This window comes from Pogoniulus pusillus, chromosome Z (assembly GCF_015220805.1).
Source record: "Pogoniulus pusillus isolate bPogPus1 chromosome Z, bPogPus1.pri, whole genome shotgun sequence".
Classification (NCBI taxonomy): domain Eukaryota; kingdom Metazoa; phylum Chordata; class Aves; order Piciformes; family Lybiidae; genus Pogoniulus; species Pogoniulus pusillus.
The window spans coordinates 11150799-11170982 of record NC_087309.1 but is presented as its reverse complement, the minus strand read 5'-3'; positions in this window follow the sequence as shown (position 1 = coordinate 11170982).

The following is a 20184-nucleotide window of genomic DNA, read 5'->3' as shown; positions in this document are numbered from 1 at the left end:
CGAGGGTCAGAGCACGTGTCTGAGCTGAGCACTTTGTTTACCTGTGCACCCCTATTTATTGAATGTGGGCTGAGTTTAATGGTCCCTCTGGCCACTAGAATGACCAATCAGGTTGGCAATCAGCCAAACCTTACCATAATAGGCAGAAGCTCTTGCCTGGACTTTCCCAAATATGGGGATCACCTGGACTTACCCCAGGGAGACACGAGCTGGGTGTGTGTGGGCTTATGCAACTTCTTTACAAGAAGGGGTCCTGGCAGAAAAACATGTCCAGGCAAGACAAGGCATAAATAATCCTCTTTTCGGGCCTACAGGCCCTCCACGACAACTATGGCTTTACTTCCATCCCAGTAGTGTCCCCCTTTTGGTTTTTGCCTTCCTCCTCCTCTATCTAGGGGAAAGATAAATAATGGGAGCTCTATCACCTGACAGTAGAGCCATCCAAAACTGGACATCATGGGTCTCTTTGTGAGCTGCACTAGACAATGCTGGGCATACTTTTGATTACTCACTGGAGAAGCAGCCTAGCAGCCATGTAACATCCTGCAACGCTGAGCAGAATCTCCAGAACCAGACCTGATTTCCTAGTTTCTCAGTTCTTCTGCAGATTTAAGAGCTACCTTTACTTAGGTACAATTTGAGTTTCCATTAGCTATCATTTTAATTGCCTGTTAATTTCTCTGTGTACACAGACAAGATTGATTTATTCGTGTTGATGCAAGAGTAAACTATGACCCATTTCATCTGCAGTGTGGTTAACGGTGGTATTCATGGCAGGTCCTCTGAATATTTTTTATGAGGTCTTTAAGTACATGTAACACTGAAAACACATTCCCATTCAGTAGGTCTCATGCAAGACGTTACACCTAACAGGGCAAAAAACTTCTAGAAAAATTCCATCAACATTAAGTGTATTTATGCCATTGAGCTAAGCTTGGCCAGTTTGAACCTTACTGTATTGTGGTAGAAGAGGCATCTTGTTTGCTTTCGTTGGCATTCTCAGTAATAAATGTGTTTTGGTTAACCACAATGGCAAACTTAGGCAAGACATTTGTGTCAACAGATCCTTCTTCTTAACAAAGTTACATTCTTAGTTTCTAGGGCAGCAGACTGGATTCTGAGCAATAAGGTGTTTATAAGCCTTGTTGTAAATCTGAAACCATAAACATGCCTACTTTTCTATTAAACCTGCTTCTGTGTTTAAGGCATAGTAAGTTTCTCTTTTAAATTTGATGGTAGCAAGCATGCTGGTTTTCCAGTTTTGATTACTGTTGATTTAACAGCTGCCAGTACCTCCTTCCAAGCTTTTGACCTGAATCATGCTCCCTGGTGATGTCATTAACAGTGCCTAGAATTTAGTAGTTGATGGTAGCTGCTGACAGGCAGTAAATAGTTTCAAACATCCCTCGTTTTGTCGTGGACATGCTTCAGAACAGCGGTAAGAAAGGTTCCTTCCACAGCTGACCTCTAGTCATACTTTAATAATAGGTTCAACAAAGATTCAGATCTGGCGAAGTTTTAATTGGGACAGGTATTTGCTTTTTGTAGTACAGGCTTTCACATATACCTCAAACACTACTAACAGTGAAATTATTTCTGCAGCATTCCTTGCATTCTCCAGTGACTGGAGGATACTTTCCTCCTAATGAGGACAGTAGTTATTCCTGTGAGGAAAGCGTATTCACATTGACAAAGTCAGTGAGCCCAGTGCCCTTGGTATATTATTTTTCTTTTGCATATATTGTTCTTTATGGTGAATTACCTGTTCTGAATGCTATGAACAGCTATGTCTGTTTCACTGTACTGTGACACATGAAACACGGTTATGTCCTTGTCTGCTGCCGGTATGAATGTCGGTTTTATGTGTTTCTTTAGGCTAGGAGAATCTGCTCAGCTAAAACAATATTTAGGATCCAATATTGACATGAAGTTCATAGATAAAGTTATAAAACTAACTTAGTTTACAAAACAGCAGGAAGGAATCTTAACAATGCGTATCTTCCTCTCTTATTTCAATTCTCATCTCAGTGTCAAGTCAGGACACAAATTCGTGCATTTCATTAAAGGTGCCACCATGTGACAAAGGCAATTTTGCTATTTCAGCACATGTAAATGAAGGCTGGAACTGATCCATGGAACAGTAGGCATAGGAAAGGACCTTTGGAGACCAAGTTCCTTAATCTCAGTGGACAGCTGCAACCACAAAACCAAAAATTAGTGCATTCTGGAGAGACCTCGAATTTTCTTCAGTATTTTTCTAAAACTAAATCAAAATAAAAACTGACCTCCAGTAATATATATTCCATCTAAGACACAGTTAAGTCCTACGGTGCTTACACTCCCAAACTCCTGGATACTTAAAAAAAGTCTTTGTAATCAGTTTGCATCCTATTTCTCATGCATTACATTTCACAGTTTCCCTTGGCGGCTGGAACTTGGTTATCTGGCAATTTTAAGGTCCCGCTGTCACACATAAAAACATTTGCTGAAAGCTGCAGGAGGCAAAGCAGGAGAAATTACATTTGGAAAGAAGAAGGGCAAAGCATTAAGAGAAGAATTCTGACTCTTCTGTCTTCTTAAATTTTAAACTACACTCTTAATTAAACAAATGCTCAAAAGGTTTAATATATGTATATTGTACACGCATATGTATTTGTGTATGTGTATACTCATACACACTGGTATACTCTATGTGTATCACTCCTCACATTCTTTGCAATGCCCCTGAGTTGAAGTGTAAACTTTGCCATGTAAATTTACACTGATAAAAAGGAATACTTCAGCTCTCTAGGTTTCTTTCAGTAAGGAATACTTTATGTTTGATCACAAAGGACAGGAAAGTCCTCATGTTTTTTTTGTTTCTGGTCCCTTTGCAGCAATTACAGAATCGTCAGCTTTTTAGAAAGTGGATGTGCTTAAAAGTCATTTGGATGTGGTGCTTGCAGATATGGCTTGGGGGTGAACTTTGTAGAGTAGGGATAAGGGTTGGATTTGATGATCCTGGAGGTCTTTTCCAAACTGAGTGTTTCTGTGATTCTGTGAAAGGATGAGCAGGGTCTTCTGTTTGCAGGACATGCAAGAATTTTTATCCTTTGACCTGAATTTTGAGATAGTTCTCACAATAAAACTGTGCTGCCAAAGCAATCTGTCATCTTTATATTCTAGATCTTGAAGCTGAGTGTTTTTGTTAAAGTGAAATCCTTTGGGATCAGGCAGAGCTTTTCTGCCAGCAACTGCTTTAAAGCTGTTCCAAAAGATTACATTTTTTGTGTTAAATACCTGTTGCAATCATGGCTCAGCTATTCCTGCAACGAGTAAGGTCAGGAAACTTTTATCTGTTCAATCCTTCCTGCCTAATTAGAAGTGGAGGACAGAGAAAGAGTGCTCATTTGCCACGACACTAGCAGATTGTATTTCAAGATCTTTAATTTCAGATTTGGAGAGGCAGCATTACAAAAAAGAAGCAAAGGCTACAGATACTAAAGTACGAGGATAGAGAAATATTATGATTAAATGAAAACAAGGATAAGGAGATTTTGCTGCTCTTTGTCTTATCTCCCTCTTTAGGGCTTTCTGCACTTCACCATAAGGTCACTGTAATTCTTCCATGCATCCCAGGCCCTAGAAGTGTCAAGGTGCAGACATTGTTTTTTTCAGGGTAAGCATATTCATGAAACTCAAGGGTCATTAGGTGACAACGTGTGATAAATGAGATAGCTTAGACCAGAAGATAGATAGGGAACTCTAGTGAAATAGCGCATGGTAATGAAAGGGAAGAAAATACATGAAGAGAGTCTGGATGGTATAAATAATTGTAATATCCCAAGGAAATATGTGTACCAAGGCAAAAAAGACATGCTGAAGCACGAAGCTGATTTGAGACAAAAGGGTAAGAGCAGAAAGCAGAGCAGAACCAAAGGAAATAAATTATTTCATGAAATTCTGACTGCATAGAATGCAGTCTCAAATTAACTTGTCAAATATGATAAAGAACTGCATGGGTATTTGGTGTAGTATTTCACCTAAGGCAGCAAAATGCCAGGAGTAGTTCTGACACGTGTTTGTGAGTCAATTCTTCATCAGATACCTGATAGAACAAGGTCTACTTCACATGAAAATGTATTTTTGTGGTGATACAAACTAATTGAAAACATTTTCATTTGCTTTTCATGAGCAACACAGATGTTATTTGGCAACTCTCATGCAAAACATCGTAGAAAAAAGCCATAACAGCACAGAGGAAAAGGATGAAGTCTATTTTTTTTTAGCAGAACCAAAGATCTCTGAAGTTTTATGCACTCCTTGCCAGGGAATGAGAGGAGATTAAATGAATTTGGGGTCTGTGTGTGTGTGTGTAATTTCAGCCATCCCATGTGGAAACAAGAGAAAAACTTCTGAAATTTTTTCTCCCTCACACTAGAAAACCCAGTAGGCAGGAATGTACACTCTTTAAAATCCATTCAACAGATCAAGTTTATTCAGTTCCACTGCATATGTACTTTCTACAGATGCAAACTAGTAATGGGAAGGCTAATATCGGAGTTTGCAGTGAATGTGTAGCCCACATGCAAATTGTAAGGTAGAAACCTCCAACTTTTGGTAAGTTAATGCTATAGTAATTATACCAAACACTTTGTTTACAAAAGAATCTGAAGAGTTTACATAGGTTAATTATGTAATTTGTTCACACGTCACTCAGCTCAGATCTGTTTTGGAGTTAAATCATCTGCATTGCTTTCCGTTCTGCTCCTTGGCCTATATATATGCACTACAGACAGGTAACAATTAAACTAAAGATTACATTCACCTATTTCATGGTTGAGGGCCAGTCCTCTCTCAAGCACTGTCTCTCTAGGCTATTCCATTTCATTAGTCTTAACTATATCCTCTTAATAGATCAGTGAATAATTCATGTGGATTTTCAGCTTCTTTGTGTATATTTAGCTCATTTGTCTTTCCTTGTAAATTCAGACATTTAATAACTCTTTTGCTGTTCTCTGAATCCATTCCAGTTTGGCACAGTCATCCTTGGAGTAAGTTGCTCAAAAACCAAGTAGTTCTTTTAGGCACTGTGGTGAATAGTCCTAAAGGACATAAAATGGGCTTAAGCATGTCCTGTCTTATTTACCTGCCTCTCTGCATTGCAGCCAGAGGCAGGAAAACAGGACAAAGAAACGCAGGCAACCTAGTCTGGTTTAGTCTGGTTGCCTGAGAGGGGTTTCATGGGGACCACACCCCTGTCACGTGGTAGGCATATGCGCCCCCCCCCATTTTATGGAAGACAACAGCCTGTGCGTTCTTCTGTTTTTGGGTCTACTTGGGTGATTGCCAGAGGCGTTTGGGTGATTGTGTGGCCAATGAGACCATTAGCCTCAGCCATTACCCTATAAGTGAGGGTGAATAAGTGCATAAGGGACTTGCATGCTCATTCATTCCTCGCTGACCTGCCAATCACCCGCCTGTCACCTCAGCCACCTCAAGCCGCCTCAAGCCGCCTCAAACTGCCTCAGCCAGCAGCTGATTCCACTTTGCAGCCCACGTGGGCTGTTGAATATTTTCCTGCCTATGTTTTGAGCCACGGACATTAGGACTAGTGAGTATTCTCCATTCTTTGTTCAAGTTGCTAAAGGATTTTAATCAACCTCACAAGCGGTGAGTTAAGCCTCCAGACTCTCTATTACAGGCATTTTCTGAAATCTTTCAAAATTCCATTGTCTAGAGATATTCTGTAAAATAGTTCTGCTAACTGCATCAAAGAACTTGTGTGGAGAGTTGTAAATAAGTTTGGGGGAATTATCTTGTGTATATTAATAAATTATTTAATAACTTTTAAATCAGCCTCATTGCATTTTATTCCAAACTCAGATTTCAACTAGTCCCCTTTATAACAGGCACATGCTTACCAGTACCGTATGAACAACGCCTCTTGTGAGGAGAGGCTGAGGGAGCTGGGGGTGCGCAGCCTGGAGAAGAGGAGGCTCAGGGGGGACCTCATTGCTGTCTACAACTACCTGAAGGGAGGCTGTAGCCAGGTGGGGTTGGTCTCTTCTGCCAGGCAACCAGCAATGGAACAAGGAGACACAGTCTCAAGTTGTGCTGGGGGAATTCTAGGCTGGATGTTAGGAGGAAGTTCTTGACAGAGAGAGTGATTTCTCATTGGAATGGGCTGCCCAGGGAGGTGTTGAAGTAACGACTGGCTGAAGCACTTAGAGCCATGGTCTAGTTGATTGGACAGGGTTGAGTGGTAGGTTGGACTGGATGATCTTGGAGGTCTCTTTCAACCTGGTTGATTCTATGATTCTTCCCCATGATTTAGTGCCCCACAACTTGCAATTAGACTTTTTCTTGCCACCATATTGCACTGAGAAGTGATGACAGTTGTCTTATCCTTGTCTCTTTCAAAATCTGTTCCCATATTTCTCCCTTCCTCTCTTTCTTTCTATATGTTTCTTAGAATCATAGATTCAGTCAGGGTTGGAAGGGATCACAAGGATCATCTAGCTCCAATGCTCCTGTAATGAGCAGGGACACCCTACCCTGGATAAGGCTGGCCAGAGCCTCATCCAGCCTGGCCTTAAACACCTCCAGGCAAGGGGCCTCAACTATCTCCCTGGGCAACCCATTCCAGGCTCTCACCACTCTCATGCTCAACAATTTCCTCCTCACATGCAATCTGAATCTCCCCATCTCCAACTTCACTTCATGTCAGGGTGTTGTGGAAGGTAGTTTTAGGAGAATTGTGGGGAAAACACGCGAGGCTAACTTGTAAAGATCAAGTGATTTATTGCTCAGACATGGAGATCCCCCTCTCGAAACTAGATCACCCACGTGAATTCTTTGATATGAGGTTGCAGAGTAACATTTCAGAAAATGGCAAATAAAGAGAGTCTGTGATTTTTAGAGTTTTTTGAGTCTTTGAAGTTGTTCAGTCTTTGGGTAAAAGAGTCCGTTGCTCTACTCACTGTTAGGCAGTTCAGTTCAGCTGGATTCTAAGTTTTGGGCGGTGTCCCTTCCTTTGTCAGCATCGGGCCCAAGCGGGCGGTTCGTCCTCTACGGCTTTTGTGTTCGAGCAGGCTGATCTGGAGCAGGAGCAAGGCAGGCAGGCAGGCAGGCTAGCGAGCAAGCAAGCAGAGCAGGCAAAAGGCTCCCGATCCAGGCAGGCACACTGTTTATAATGTTTCTAAAGAGGTGTGCCCGAGCATTTCAGGTAATTTTATGTTATTTTTACAGATTGGTACAAAGTTATAATCAACCTGCACAATTGGAGAATTTTTACCAAAACAATTTCTAAGACCACCCAGAGTTCAGCCCACCACCAGGTGTTGAGCATGCATGGGAACCAAGGCCGACAGTTGGAAAAACAATGGCTAATGTTTACCTTTTATCTTGACTAGGGAGGAAATTTCTCATGGGACTGGAAAATTGTTTTGGTTTTACGATGCTTTTGGCTTACAATGTGAGACACTGCAATATCCTTAGCAAAGGCCTGCTAGAACGGGCTTTGCTATCCTCCATGACACAGGCTCCGGAGGCTGGCGAGAGGCGAGATCGGGGCACTGATGACTCGAGACAGCAGCTTCTATGCATCAGTACAATTTTATTAGGGTAGTGCAGTGTCTTATATAGTGCTCAGAGGAGGTGTACCCAGCCAGCCTGGGGCTGGTACAAGTGGACAATACAGATTGGCCCAAAGCCACGTGCAGGGTGCAGATAGGTTACCCTTATCAAAACAGCCTGTGGTTCTACCCCAGGGGGCTGGCAGGGTCAGTCCCCTGAAGCTGTGTCCGCCCCAGGGGCCAGCAGGGTCCACCCCTCAGCAGGTGTGCGTGGGTTGCTCACAGTGCCTTCCAGGTCAAGGACTTTCTCCCATCACAAGTTCTCATGTTTACAGCTCATGCCCCACTGCAGGAGAAATTCTCTCACAACTCCATTCCCCCTAGTCCTGTCACTCCCTGATATCCACGTTCTGCTCTGCCTCATGTTCAGACCAGCATAGACCTGGTGTTTTGGGTTTGAACTACCTAGAAACTTAAGTGCCTCAAGTTTCCCAGGACAAGGTATTTAAGTACCTCTTGACATGGCAAGAAGTGCCACTGACATTGTGCTCTCTGCACATCTGCAAGAGATCCTGCCTGCATCTCTGCCAACCTCTGTGCCAAGAGGAACCAGCATCAAGTCAGAGATTGTCTGCTTCTTTCCCAGCACCCTGGGAAGATCTGGAAGCCTCTCAGCAGCCAAGCAGTTCAAATGCAGAGGGAGAGAAGGACCCTGGCACATGAGCTGGCTGGGTTTGTTGAGAGGGCTTTAAACTAGAGTGGAAGGGGGAGGGGGTTAAACATGACAGCACCAGAGATAAATCAAAGGGAATTGAGGATGGTAGGCTAGAGCTAGGGGCAAAAGCAGCAGCCCAGCTGAAGTGCATGTACACTAATGCACGCAGTATGGGTAACAAACAAGAGGAGCTGGAAGCTTTGGTGCTGGAGGAAAACTATGATATTGTTGCCATCACTGAAACGTGGTGGGATGGCTCACATGATTGGTGTGCTGTGATCAATGGCTACAGACTCTTCAGGAGAGACAGCAAGGGAGAAGAGGTGGAGGAGTGTCTCTGTATATTAGGGATGCTCTGGATGTGACGGGGGAAGAAATCAAAGAAGATCGAGTTGAGTCATTATGGGTGAGAATTAAGGGGAAGGCCAATAAGACTGATATCCTGGCTGGAGTCTGTTAGAGACCACCCAACCAGGAAGAAGAGGTTGATTTATTACTCTTTAAGCAACTGGAGGCTGCCTCAAGATCACCTGCCCTTGTTCTCATGGGTGACTTCAACCTACCAGACATCTGCTGGGACTTAAACACTGCAGAGAAGAAGCAGTCTAGAAGGTTTCTGCAATGTGTGGAAGACAACTTCCTATCCCAGCTGTTACGTGAGCCTACCAGGAGGGAAGTCCTGCTTGACCTGCTGCTCACAAAGAGAGAGGGGCTGGTAGGGGATGTGGTGGTTGGAGGCTGCCTGGGCTCCAGTAACCATGAAATTATAGAGTTTTCAATACATGGAGAAACCAGGAGGGGCATCAACAGAACCTCCACACTGGACTTCCAAAGGGCAGACTTCAGCCTATTTAAGGAGCTAACTCAGAAAGTTCCTTGGGAAAGAGCCCTTGAAAACAAAGGGGTCCAGGAAGGTTGGACCTACTTCAAGAAAGAACTCCTGAAGGAACAGGAGAAGCAGTGCCATTGAGCTGGAAGATGAGCCGACGAGGGAGGCAGCCAGACTGGATGGGCAGGGAGCTGCTGAAGGAATTAAAGATTAAAAAGAGAGTGTATCACCTTTGGAAAAGAGGGGAGGTGTCCCAGGAGAAGTTCAAGGAGGTTGCTAGGTCTTGTAGAAAAAAAATGAGAGAGGCAAAAGCCTATTTAGAACTTAGGCCACTGCTGTCAAGGAAAATAAAAAATGTTTCTTTAAATACATGAATGGCAAGAGAAGGGCCAAGGACAACCTCCAGTCCTTATTAGATGGAGAGGGGAATATAGTGACAAAGGATGAGGAAAAGGCAGAGGTGCTTAACACCTTCTTTGCCTCAATCTTCACTAGTGGGACAGGTTGTCTCCAGGACAGCTGGACTCCTGAAGTGGCAGATGGAGGCAGGGACCAGTATAGTTTCCCTGTAATCCAGGAGGAAGAAGTAAGGCACCTGCTTGAGACATTCAGATCCTCACAAGTCCATGGGACCGGATGGGATCCACCCTAGGGTGCTGAGAGAGCTTGCAGCTGAGCTGGCCAAGCCACTCTCCATCATTTATCAACAGTCCTGGCTCACTGGAGAGGTCCTCGAAGACTGGAAGCTGTCCAATGTGATACCCATCCACAAGAAGGGCCGAAAGGAAGAGCCAGAAAGCTGCAGAGCTGTCATCTTGACCTCAGTGCCAGTCAAGGTGATGGAACAAGGCATCTTGAGTGCCATCACAAAGCACCTACAGGATGGCCAAGGGATCAGGCCCAGCCAGCATGGGTTTAGGAAGGGCAGGTCCTGTCTCACCAACCTGATCTCCTTTTATGATCAGGTTACCTGCCTGATGAATGTGGGGCAGGCTGTGGATGTAGTCTACTTGGACTTCAGCAAAGCCTTTGACACTGTCTGCCACAAGAAGCTCCTAGTCAAGCTGGCAGCTCATGGTTTGGACAGATTCACTCTCTGCTCGGTCAAGAACTGGCTGGATGGCAGATCTCAGAGTGGTGGTGAATGGTGCCACATCCAGTTGGCAGCTGTCACTAGTGGTGTTCCCCAAGGATCAGTGTTGGGCCCAGTCCTGTTCAATAACTTTATCAATAATCTGGACCAGGGGATTGAGTCCAGCATCAGTAAGTTTGCAGATGACACCAAGCTAGGAGCAGGTGTTGATCTGTTGGAGAGTAGGAGAGCCCTGCAGAGGGACCTGGACAGGCTGGATGGGTGGGCAGGTTGTATGGGTGGGCAGAGGCCAATGGGATGAGATTGAACAAGGCCAAGTGCAGGGTTCTGCACTTTGGCCACAACAACCCCAAGCAGCGCTATAGGCTGGGGACTGAGTGGCTGGAGAGCAGCCAGGAAGAAAGGGACCTGGGAGTACTGGTGTATAGTATCTGAAGATGAGTCAGCAGTGTGCCCAGGTGGCCAAGAGCCAATGGCATCCTGGCCTGCATCAGGAACAGTGTGGCCAGTAGGACTGTACTCAGTCCTGTACTCAACACTGGTCAGGGCACACCTTGAGTGCTGTGTCCACTACCAGGCTCCTCAATTCAAGATGATGTTGTTGTGAAGGAGTTTGTCTGGGTTTTGGGGGAAGAAATAAGACGCCAAAATTAAAAGGGTTTAAATAATTTAATATTATATACACAAGGAATTCCACCCCTTCCCCAAACTATATACAACTACCCCACACAAGCTGTTTGTATGCGGTTGGGAAATTATATTACAGAATATCTATATACAGCAGAATCAGAAATTTAGCAGAGGTTTGGAAAGATTTAGATCGAGAGTCTGTGGCATGAAAGTGCCATTGGTAAAATTACTGAGAGCCTAATGCTGCTCGAATCAAGGTTGCTCAGTTACTCACTGGCAGGAGTCAGTCTTGGGGATCCCAAATATGTGTGGCAAAGCCACGTTGTTAACCCTCGTGGGTTTGAATAGTTTAGTTTGGGGATTATTGGAGAGCATTGTCTGAAGACTCCACAGACAGAATCAAGCTGGGAATGGCAGGCTGGGGCAGCAGCTGGCCAGGAGCACCTTAGTTGAATTTTCCCTGGGCCGGTGCGAAGTGCTGTGGGCTGGAATCATGCATCTGCAGTGTTCCCAAAATGGCAAAGTGGCTGGAAGCAGTGGGTGGAGGAGAGTGGCTGGAAAACTGAATTGCCCCTTTTATGAGGTCTGTGCCCGAGATTGATGGTCCTTGGCCACAGTTCTGTTCAATAAGGGTCTGGCAGCAGGTCAAAACATACCAAATAAGGTGAAATCCATGGGTCCGGTACCCCCAAATATGGAGATGGCTCAGGTGGATCCCCACCCTAGGGGCATGAGCTTACACAACGTGTTTACTTCAACCTCCAAGCAGGCCAGGCCAGACTCGAAGGCACCAGGCTTATTGTGCTCCTTTGTCCCCCTTATTTTCCCCAGGTTTAGGCAGGGCAACATATTTCAGGGAGACAACATGTCCGGGCATGAATAGATTTGTAAACACGGCCATTGGGGCCTGTATGTGACCCTCCACCACAGATGTTGAGACACAGGAACATGTCCAGAGAAGGGCAACAAAGATGATGAAAGGCCTGGAACACAAACCCTATGAGGAGAGGCTGAGGGAGCTGGAGTTGTTTAGCCTAGAGAAGAGGAGGCTCAGGGAGGACCTCATTGCTGTCTACAACTACCTGAAGGGACATTGTAGACAGGTGGGGGTGGCCTCTTCTCCCAGGCAGCCAGCAACAGACCAAGGGGACACAGTCTCAAGTTGTGCCGGGGGAAGTATAGGCTGGATGTTAGGAGGAAGTTGTTGGCAGAGAGAGTGATTGGCATTGGAATGGGCTGCCCAGGGAGGTGGTGGAGGCACCGTCCCTGGAGGCATTGAAGAAAAGCCTGGATGAGGCACTTAGTGCCATGGTCTAGTTGACTGGCTAGGGCTCCAGGTCTCTTCCAACCTGATTGATTCTATGATTCTATGAACACTGCCACAAAGGATCCAGGAACTATCTTGAAATTTCTACTCCACTCTAGTGAGTAGAACAGACTTTCCCAAGGGCTCCAGGCTGCCTTTTATTTATAAGTGAGGCAAAGTTGTTTTGTGGCTAAACTTTTCCAATTTTCTGATTCTCCTAAGTCAATGAATTGCCCAAAAGCATCCTTGTGGATATTTTCCTGACCATATTAGAACCCAAATTTAACTAATTTGAATATAGTTGTGGGCAGGGATTTCCAGAAATAAAATTAACTGTATATTTTATAATCCCTGCCTTGTTAATTGCCCCAACTGAATCACCCATAAATGAAAATTTTCATCAGTAGCATCCAAAATGTCAAATACCTGCTGCAATGGTTAGTTGCAGGGCTGTGGTTATTTTCCCTACTGTCAGGTTGGACAGTTCAGTGGCAAACAAACTGCTTCATGAGCCACAAGCAGCGTGATCTTTGTCTGTGTCACCAAAGTAAGTATCATTTACTGTTCTGACACTGGAGCTCAAATGTTTTCTTTATCTATTTTTATGCAAATAAAACAATGTGCAGTGCTTTAAGCACATATTTATTTTCTACCTCTCCCAGTTAGAAGGACAGTTCTGTGGAGCTGTCAGTGGGTAAATGTGAGTTAAAGATTGCCTCAAGCCTAGAAGTAAAATACACAGACATATTAACAGCTAAGCATACTCTGAGCCCCTGATCTAGTGAACCATTGATTTAATCCTTTAACCCTGAAAATTAATCAGGCCACATGACTTTCATGGCAGCCATTCAAAAATATTGGACTTAACATGCACCTCATTTTCAATCGCCATAAAGCAGGCTTCACCAACCTCTTCAGGCTGTTGCCAAATTTAAATCCTGCTGGTGGCATGTGTTAAAATAATGCCTTGAGTTCTCAGGCAGAGAGATGTGTAAGATTTTGCTGCTACATTATAATGCAAGGGGAAAAAAATCTCTACTGTATTTGTAGGAAATTTTTGTTTTATCTGTGGGAACAGCTCTGTAAGATCTTCTTTCAAACCAGAGGTCACTGGCACAATGGAACAAAGTTTTTCATTTACACAAAACCTGAGTTGGCATCTGTCAAGTAAAAGAACTTCTACCTGTCTGAACCAATCTGTGCTTCTGACTCGTGGCACTGGCAGTTGCCTTGTTTGGAAATATCACAAATTTCATGTTTTGTAACTGACATCTTAATTACTGTCTAGTGATTAGAGTTTGGCGTGATAGACTGTGTCTTGGATGGCTATAGCTGCTAAAGCTTTGCATGAACATATTGTAACTTAAGATCACGAAATAGTAATCTAAATTAATTCACATGCATGAATGGACCTGAAAGTTCAAGCCTGACCACATTCTTCCAACTGACTATCCATTCCCAGTAATTCTCTCCTGCTACAGCATGTGTACATATGTTCAGAAAGAAAGTTGTGTCACTAGCACTACTAAAACACAAACATCTGTGCACGCAGTGTATGACAGATTTTACGTAGGCAGGAGCCTTCTTTTCCTCACCACCTTTAAAAATGCCTTTTTGTTGTCATTGTCACTGTTGTTTTGGTTCTGGTTCGGTTTGGCTTGGAGCTTTTTGTTTGTTTGGGGTTTTCTGTTTGCTTGGTTGGTTTGGGTTTTGTTTTAAATTGTGTAACTCTTCCACCAGTTACAAATATGCCAAGAGTCCAGTTTTCTGTGTATTAGTGGGTTGGTTTTTCTTTGTATCAGTTACAGTGGGCCCTGCCAACGTGTCAGCTGTGCTGGCTGCAGACGGGTGTTGTTCTATGAGTGCATCAGCACCTCTCTTGGCTTTTTGTTGCCTGTCACTTCAGCCTTACTCATGGCCTTAGACATACAGACCTGACATACAGACCTGATGCTTCCAGCTACTCCCACATCCCAGTGCTGCTGGCATTCGTAGTAGCATATCAATATGTTGAGGGCAGGAGCAGCCAGCAAGGGACAGAGTAGTGGCTGCTTGAAAAAAGAGTAGCCAGATTGTCAGATGTCTTAGTGAATGCTTGCTGGCAGAGGCTGTGAAGAGTCCAGAGCTAAAACAAAAGCCAAAGGGGATTCAGTAAAGAGAAATATAAGTGCCTTAGGACCATCAGGGTTAGACAATCAGTCCTCTGGTATTTTGTATGTCAGTCTCATCTCTATTTCTGGTAAGATCTTAGAACAGATCATCCTGAAGGTGCTGCTGAGGCAGAAGAATAATGAAGAGGTGATTTGGTACAACTTCTTCATCAAGAGCAAATTGTGCCTGACAAACCTGCTGGCCTTCTCTGACAAGGTCACAACATCAATACGTGAGGGATGAGCAACTGACATGTTCTACCTGGATCTGGGCAAAGCCTTTAACACTATTCCACACAACATTTTGGTCTCCAAACTGGAAAAGACATTGATTTGATGGATTAACAACTCAGCAGATTAAAAACTGTCTTGACAGCTGCACCCAAAGAGTGGCTGTCCATAGCTTCATGTCCAAGTGGAGGCAGTGACAAGTGGAGTCCCTCAGGAATCAGTACTGGGTCCAGTCTTGTTCCATATCTTTGTTGCTGCCATGGACAGAGGCATTGAGTGCACCCTCAGAAAGTTTCCTGTCAACACCAAGCTGTGTGCTGTGGCTGACAGCTGGAGGGAAGGGATCCATTCAGAGGGACCTTGACAGGTTGCAGAGGTGGGCCCAAGACAACTTCATGAGGTTCAGCAAGACCAAGTGAAAGGTCCTGCACAGGGGTTGGGGCAATCCCAGGCACTGATATAGTCTGGGTAGTGACTGGATTGAGAGCAGCCCTGGAAAGAGGGACTTGAGTGTGCTGGTGGATGAGAAGCTCAACATGAGCTGCCAGTGTGCACTTGCAGCCCAAAGACCCAACCAGATCTTGGGCTGCATCAGAAGTGTGGCCAGCAATCGAGGGAGGTGATTCTCCCCCTCTACTTCACTCTGGTAAGACCCCTGTTGAGGAGGGGAAATTAATTAATGCGAGGTGGTATTTTTCCAAAATTAGTATTGTTTATTAATGTTGCTATTTAGAACTCTCACCACTCCCGACCCCTGAAATTTTAATAATATTTCAGTTCTTACATGGTCATGGAAACATTCTATGGATAATATCTAGATCTAGTAATAACCAGCTAAATATATGAACAATAACTGAACTGGAAGAGAAGATTCCCACAGTCAAATACCACTTGTGGTCAATACGCTGCTTGCCCAACAGATGGGCTCAAGGAGCTCTTTCTGCTCTATGACAGAAGGCAATGGAGAATTACAAAGAGGCATTTGAGCACTTACTCACAAATTATTATTACCTACTTGCAGGGGTAAGCTACAATCCAGACAGTGCCCAAATGTTTTCAGAGGATCCTGTTTTGTCAGATGTTGAGATTCAATTCATCCCGGCTTCTGGAGAAAGAGTGAGACAATCACTGACCTTGTCTCCTGGCTTCTTCTGGATGATCTGTTACACCCAGGCATTCTAAGCGGGACTTTCAAGTGTAGAGGCAGTCTCAGCATGATGTCACGCTGGCCACACAGGCTGATCTGCATCCAGGGTCTGCTCCTAGTAACTACACTATATAGGAGCTTACCAGGCAAGCAATAAGGCAGTGTGCAATAGCAGCAGGTAATAGCAGAGCACAACTGGGCACAGCAGAGAGAGCATGGCAAAGAGCAGGGAAGCAAAGCAGGGAAGCAAAAGCAGGTTGTTCATCTGCATATCTCCTTTTATCAATGTGACTGAGATTAATTGCCCTTTGGACACAAGAATAGCCAATCAAGATGGCAGTTAGCCAAACCTTACCATATTAGGCAAAGTCATAGGGTTGTTTTCCCTAATTTGGGAAAAGCACAGGCCTTGCACTGGGCAAGCACAATCTAAGTGTGTGTACCTTACCACAGGGCCCTGGGCAGGCCAGATTAGAATCATAGAATCATAGAATCAATCAGGTTGGAAGAGACCTCCAAGATCATCCAGTCCAACCTAGCACCCAGCCCTAACCAATCAACTAGACCATGGCACTAAGTGCCTCATCCAGGCTTTTCTTGAACACCCCCAGGGACGGTGCCTCCACCACCTCCCTGGGCAGATCATTCCAATGGGAAATCACTCTCTCTGGGAAGAACTTCCTCCTAACATCCAGCCTATACCTACCCTGGCACAACTTGAGACTGTGTCCCCTTGTTGTATTGCTGGTTGCCTGGGAGAAGAGGCCACCCCCCACCTGGCTACAATGTCGCTTCAGGTAGTTGTAGACAGTAATAAGATCACCCCTGAGCCTCCTCTTCTCCAGGCTAAACAGGCCCAGCTCCCTCAGCCTCTCCTCATAGGATTTGTGCTCCAGGCCCCACACCAGCTTTGTTGCCCTTCTCTGGACATGTTCCAGCACCTCAACATCTCTCTTGAATTGAGGGGCCCAGAACTGGGCACAGCACTCAAGGTGTGGCCTGACCAGTGCTGAGTACAGGGGAAGAATAACCTCCCTTGTCCTACTGGCCACACTGTTCCTGATGCAGGCCTATCACAACAACCCTACCTGGAGTACTGCATCCAGTTCACAGGATCACAGGATCAGAATGTCAGTCTAGAAGGAACCCAAAGAGATCCTTGAGTCAAACCTCCCTGCTAGAGCAGAGCTACACAGTCTAGCTCAGGTCACAGAGCTTTGAAACTCTCCAGAGAAGGAGACTCCACAACCTCTCTGGGGAGCTTGTTTCAGTGATCCTTACAGTAAAGAAGTTCCCCTTTGTGTTGAGGTGGAATCTCCTATGATGCAGCTTACACCCATTGCTCCTTTTCCTATCCCAGGAAGCAAGTGACCAGAACCTTTCTCCCCTTCTCCTGACCCCCAGCCCTCAGATATTTGTAAGCATTTATTAAATCCCCTCTCAGTATTCTCCTCTGCAGACTAAAAGCCCCAGGTCCCTCAGCCTCTCCTCATCAGGCAGTGCTCCAGTCCTTTAATCATCCTCGTAGCCCTCCACTGGACCCTCTCCAGCAGATCCCTGTCCCACTTCAACTGGGGAGCCCAAACCTGAATGCTGTATTCAAGACAATATCTCAGCAGGGCAGAGTAGAGGTGGAGGAGAACCTCCCTTGATTTGCTGGACACACTCTTCTTAATACACCCCAATATCCCATTGGCCTTCTTGGCCACAAGAGCACATTGCTGTGCCATGGTTAAGTTGTTATCCTCCAGCACTCCCAGGTCCCTCTCCACAGGGTTGCTCTCCAGCAGATCACCTCCCAGCCTGTACTGGTGCAGTTTATTATTCCTCCTCAGGTGCAGGACTCTGCACTTGTCCTTGTTGAACCTCATCTGGTTCCTCTGTGCCCAGCTCTCAGTCTGTCCAGGCCTCACTGGATGGCCACACAGCCTTCAGCTGTATCAGCCAAGCCTCCCAGTTTGGTGTCATCAGCAAACCTGCTGAGCAGACTCTGTCTGCCTGTCTGTCCCCTTCTGAATGTCATTGATGAAAATGTTGAACAGCACCAGACCCAGCACTGATTCCTAGGTTGGAACAGGATGATCCTCGAGGTCCCTTGCAGCCCTGACAATTTATGGCGCTAGGATTCTATTGATTCTGTGTACAGGGTGACTGGTTTTGTCTTCTGGAACAATGATTTGCTACTAGTGCTTTAGGACAGTGGTGTTCTGAAGAAAACCTGTGGAGAGAATCACTTTGCAGCTCAACCTGAGTGTTGACCCACAAAATGATTTATCTAGAGGTTACCTCTGAAAATTCAACAAGACAGGTTTGGCTCAGGACATCAGCTCAGAATCACAAGATTGAAAAGCAGGAGGGACAACACAATTGCTCAGAACTGCTCCTGATGAAAGACATCATGCAATTACATCTACAGGGACTACTGTTTGGCAGTGTGGGAGTGAAAGCAAGGAATGGACCAGAAGCATTCCTTCCTGTGTTCAGTATGTCCTGGTGAGCCTAGTTTCCAGAAATTGGAACAGTAGTCACTTGACTGTGTTCTGCATAAATCCCTTATGACACTGTTATAATGTCACTGAAATGCCTATTATGATGTCAAGCAGAAACCTTACCTAATTAATTAATGTCACACTCTTACTTAGGCTGGATACAGCTATTTCATGGATGTGAAGAGCTTTCTGTAGCTGTGCAACCATTACCAATCTAACCATGAAGGGATGGTGGTAATTACTTGTTTGGGCACCTCAGTTGCAGGGCAGACTGATCAGGACAGCTGACCCTACCAGAAAACAGGACAAGCAGACCAAAATGTGGTTGGGCCATTAGTGTTGTACTAGACTGATATGTGTGTAAAGCCATTTATTTTTCAGTCTGTCATAACTGGAATTTCCAATAAATGGACAGCTTCAACTACCTGAAGGGAGGCTGTAGCCAGGTGGGGGTTGGTCTATTCTCCCAGGCAACCAGCAATACAACAAGGGGACACAGTCTCAAGTTGTGCCAGGGGAAGTCTAGGCTGGATGTTAGGAGGAAGTTGTTGGCAGAGAGAGTGATTGGCATTGGAATGGGCTGCCCAGGGAGGTGGTGGAGTTACCATATCTGGAGGTGTTCAAGAAAAGCCTGGATGAGACACACAGTGCCATGGTCTAGTTGACTGGCTAGGGCTGGGTGCTAGGTTGGAGTGGCTGATCTCTTCCAACCTGGTTGATAATATGATTCTGCGAATCATACTCTACAAATTTTTGGCACATTCAGGGAAATTATTCCAGGTTCCTACAGAATTTGGAAGGAATCATTTGGCTTTGTTGCAGAAGTTCATCACCTTTTCACACAGCCCTGAGGGACTGCCAGCCTGAGCATTCAACACAACAGAAGAGGACTAAGAAAGTAGGCAGAGGTTTACCTCTATCTTGAGGTTTTACCTTTCTCAAGTGTTTTAAAATAAAAACACCAGCAACCAAGTGTCAGACCCTGAACATACAGCCTAGTTTTTATGGGTTTAGGCTGAACCATTTTTACAGCTACCTCTAGAGAAGAGATTGTAAAGAGAGTGTGTGGTGCAAAAATTATCAAAGGATCAGAATGGTTTAGGTTGGACGGGACCTCAAAGATCACCTAGTTGCAACTCCCCACCATAGGCAAGGACACCTCACACTAGAACAGGTTGCTCAAGGCCTCATTCAACCAGGCCTTGTACACCTCAAGGGTGGGATGTTCTCCTCCCCTTCTAGTCTGCCCTACTAAGGCCACATCTGGAATATCGTGTCCAGTTCTGAGTTCCCCAGTTCAAGGACAGGAATATATTAGAGAAAGTCTGATGAAGGGCTACAAGGATGATTAAGGGACTGAAACATCTGTCTGATGAGGAAAGGCTGAGAGACCTGGGACTGTTTACAAATATCTAAAGAGTAGTGTCAAGAGGAATGTGCAAGTCTCTTTTCAATGGTGTTTTGCAATACGATGAGGAGCAACAGATACAAACTGGAAACTGGGAAGTTCCACTTCAATGTGAAGAAAAACTTCCTTACTGTGAGGGTGATGGAGCACTGCACAGGCTGGCCAGAGAGGTTGTGGATCCTCCTTCTCTAGAGACTTTCAAGACATTGCTGAATGTATAACAGTGTGACCTTCTCTAAGTGATCCTGCTTTGTCACAGGGTTGGACCCAATGATCTCTGAAATCCACTCCAAACGTAACCATTCTATGATTCTGTGAATCTAAGATTTTATGATCCAAACTACTAACACATCAGAAAGATAGAGTAACAAAGGCTGGGCTGGTTTTGCTTCTTTTGTTCAGGATATCACCTAAAGACAGAGCTAGCTGACTAGTGAAATGGTGTATAAACCTGTTATGTGAATGCCTACATAAAAATAAATTCCAAGTTTTGTTTTCAGAGTAACTGTCAGGGAATTTCAACATTATTGCATCGTGATGATTTGGGCAACTGTCCTCTCTTCCAGAGAATGCCAGTGAATCATAAAGGAGTTGTGGATTTTAGAACAAATGACTAATGATCACAGAAAT